At 33.2% G+C, this 4,039-nt stretch overlaps 1 pseudogene; it reads left to right on the top strand.

The window, feature by feature from the left end:
* Positions 1 to 3,384: 3,384 nt before the first annotated feature.
* On the top strand, positions 3,385 to 3,495 carry LOC127809064 (U6 spliceosomal RNA; annotated as a pseudogene).
* The last annotated feature ends 544 nt before the right edge of the window (positions 3,496 to 4,039 follow it).

Raw genomic sequence — 4,039 nt, 5'->3', positions numbered from 1 at the left:
GTTTAATCAGTCTAGGACTTTTACTTGGTCGGAATGTTAGTCAGTGAAGGGACTATAATGCATGGTAATCAAAGAGCTTTAATAGGTTCATATGAAGTTCAGACTTCATTGCCATTATGATCGTCCTAAGTCATACTTAGAAGATATTCAGGATCTTGCAAGGTCCTCTAAGGATGTGGAGAGATCATCTTAACAGGTAGAAGTGTTTAACCGATGTCAAGAAATTGATATGTCTTGATTGCTATATAGTTATGAATCTAAAAACTCACACGCATACTGAGTAATGTATTGGATTAGTGAATTGTTGTTGTTAATGTGTTCCACATTACTAACAGTTAGTGATACTGGTTGCAGCTAAGAGTTAGCTGAATGGATCTATATATATGAGAGACTACTAAGAGTTAGTGGGGCACACTGTTAAAAGTTGACAGGGGCCTTGGTTCCATTAAGAGTTAGTAGAAAAGCTATTAAGAGTTAATAGTAGGGCCGGCAATTTTTAACACGACCCGATTACACGACACGACACGACACGGAGTTAGGTGGGTTAGGGTTGGGGCTAATCCAGTTCGGGTTATAAACGGGTCAACCCATTTATGACACGGTTATTTTAGTGTCTTAGGCGGGTCAACCCGCTTAACCCGTTTAGACACGAAATGACAAGTTTAATTAAACAGGTTAACGGGTTGACCCGAACACGTTAACACGATTATATACGAAATGACACGTTTAATTAAAAGGGTTAGTGGGTTGATTTGAACACGTTAACACGATTATACACGAAATGACAAGTTTAATTAAAAGGGTTAGTGGGTTGATCTGAACAAGTTAACACGATTATACACGAAATGACACGTTTAAGACTAATTTATAAAAAATAAATTAAAAACAATTATAATATTAAAAAAATTATTATATATTCAAAAAAATATGATTATAATTTAATATTTATAATTAGTAGATCTAATATGTAAATTTTTAAGTTTTTGGATCTCAAGGTTAAAAAACTTATAAAAATGATATATATATATATATACATATAAAGAGAGAGAGAATTGAGGAAGAGGGTGACAATATTCAAACTATTAATCTCTTGCACTATGAAATAGACATTTGATCAAGACTTATTCATAATATTTTAGAATTAATAATTAAATTTTCTCCCTTTTAATAGCCTATATGAATGTGTAAGATTGATAATAACTTTATAGTAATACATGGATCAACTCTTAAAAAATTTGCATAATCAAGTCACAAATATAAATTGTTAAATAATTTAACTCTAAGTTATAAATTTAAATACCAAATAGTTTTAAAATTTAACTATGTTATTTTTTTTAAATAAATCTAATATACATATATATTTTATTAGAATTTTTAATAAATTATTGGATTTTTCAATTAAAGAGTCACGAAATTCATTTGGGCAATTATTAGTTGATGTTATATCATTTCTCTAAGTTTGATCTCTAATCAACAATTATGAGATATTAGCACTATGGTCAAATCCAATTTGAATTTAATAAAAAAAAGTTTATAATAATTAAGCCATATAATTATTTTAAAAGAAAAAGACAAACTATAAAACTGATAACGTAATCGATGCTTAATGATGACGATAGTTACCAAACACGACAGGTCCCAACTCATCGATGTTATATGGGAGTGTCATCTGGCTACTGTTAGTGTCATCAGGGTGAGGTAGAGAAGTAGCATCGGAGAAACTAGGGAGTAAGACGTTATCTGTGATGATGGGAAGTTCGGAACTCTAATTTGAGTTTGGATCAGGTTAAAGATCACAGGCGATTAAAGAGTCACTAAATTCATTTGGGCAATTATTAATTGATGTTATATCATTTCTCTAAATTTGATCTCCAATCAACAATGATGAGATATTAGCACTATGGTCAAATCCAATTTGAATTTAATAAAAAAAAATTATAATAATTAATTTTTTAATTACTTTATAACAATCAACTTAGTTACATCTATAAATTATAATGATAACTAAAAAATAACTAAATGTATAAAGATTAAAAAAAAAACCATATTAAGAATTCTAAACTTTACAAAATGGATTCATAAACTAAGAGCATTATAAGAATTTTAGCTTATTATGGTAAAATAATCGTGATAGATTAAATTTTGTCACAAAATATATATTTTTTCTACCAATCATAAATTTTTTTCGTGCAAAATTCAAAGAACGAGTAAAGTTGCAACAAACCATATTTTAGATTATTATTTTATTAATTATCATAATTATAAATTATTTTAATGAATTTTAATCAAATAATTAATAATATTATTTATATTTAACAAATAAATATTTCAAAAAATAAAAATAAAAACCAAATTCACCCCCCCACCCAGTTTCCTTATTCCCGAAACCCTAATTCCCTAAACTCCCCCCTTTCTCTCTAATTCTTCCCCCCGACTGTCGCCGCCTTCTCCCTCCCACTCTTTCATTCGTTGCCCTAGCCGGCTAGCCCTACCTCTCTCGCTCCGTCGCACCTCGCCCTCTCTATCGTCGTCGGCTGCTCACCTTCACCATCTCTCGCTGCTCGGTCAGCGGTGGCTCGTCCTCGCCTGCTCGCCTCGCTGCCTCTATCTCCTCTTCCGCCTTCGTCTCCCGCCTCGAGTCTTCGCCGCCGCCTTTGTCTCCCGCCTCGGATAGTCGTTGCAGCCTTCGTCTCCCGCCTTCGGTCGCCGTCACCGCCTCCTGATCCGCCTCCAGTCATTATCGCAGCTGCCTCAAGAAACTGTAAGGCTAAACTCCCCCCTTTCAATTTCCCTCTTTGCCTCGGGTCATCCCTCTTTGGTTAAGAGTTTGATGATTCCATTTGTTCTAGTCAGTTTGGTAGTTAATTAAGATAAGACTTTTCTTTTTAATTGAACCGTTTCAATTTCTGTAGGTATTTGATATTTCAAACCAAAAAAGGGTATTTTACTGGTTATTTGGTTTCTGAAATTTGGTGGGTTTAAAATTCATGGAAATTCTCCGCCATGTGTGATTTTGTAGAAAATTTTTCTGGGCGATGCTGTTGAGGTGAATTCCTAGGAAAACTGGGAAGTTTGAAAATGATTAAATCTTTGCTTTCCTTTTGGTTGGCACAATTGTAAACCTGAGGGGTTTTCAATCGACGAGGGAAACAACTTATACAAAGGCAACACTATTTGCCATATTTGCTGTTTTATTTTGTTTTGTTCTATACAATAACAACTTGGCAAGCATCAATGACATCACACGAGGTGGACTACATAAATTCTAGATTTTTATTCATTTCTATCCATTTTCTCATCTTTTGTAAAGCCTATATACTTAATATCAAACATAAATGTCTCCAAGCCTCTACTTAATATCAACTCTCCTCATAGGGGTCTCTATTGGTTCTATTCTCTGTGTCATATCTTATTAAATTGGAACAATATAGAGAACATTAACATGGCCCTTGCACAAGGATGACATGCACAAATTGAGAAATGGACCAAATTTTAGTTATAAAAAAAAAATTCCTTTTAGCTTTAATGGAATCTTACTATCACATAAAATGCCAGATGCACTTGTTTTTATTTTTTCTTTCCTTGGCAATCTGATGGTGGAAAGATAAATTGCATAGTGTGCCTGAAATTACTTGTATGGATGCTAAGTCATGGGATTCATGGATATCCATTTGGAAGAACTTATTCTTTAAATGCCATTCTTTAAAGAAACATTTAGTACGAGGTCATGTCTATATGCAGATGGATCCCGATGGAATTCATGTTAATCTTGAGTCACAGTCTGTTTCTTCATTAGGCACACATGAAGATGATGATAATGTGATTGAGCTAGAAGAATCAAAAGTTGATGGAACTTCAAAAATGGATAGTAAAGGAAAGCGCAAGAGGAAGTTAACTTCACAAGTGTGGATGTTTTTTGATAAACTAATAGAGAAATCGGTGGATGGAAAGCAAAGGTGCAAATGTAAGAAATGCGGTGCCATATTTATTTGTGAAAGCAAGTATGGGACAGGTAATCTTAAACGCCATAGTAAAACTT

This window comes from Diospyros lotus, chromosome 8 (assembly GCF_014633365.1).
Source record: "Diospyros lotus cultivar Yz01 chromosome 8, ASM1463336v1, whole genome shotgun sequence".
NCBI lineage: Eukaryota > Viridiplantae > Streptophyta > Magnoliopsida > Ericales > Ebenaceae > Diospyros > Diospyros lotus.
This window is presented reverse-complemented; position numbering and strand designations above follow the sequence as displayed.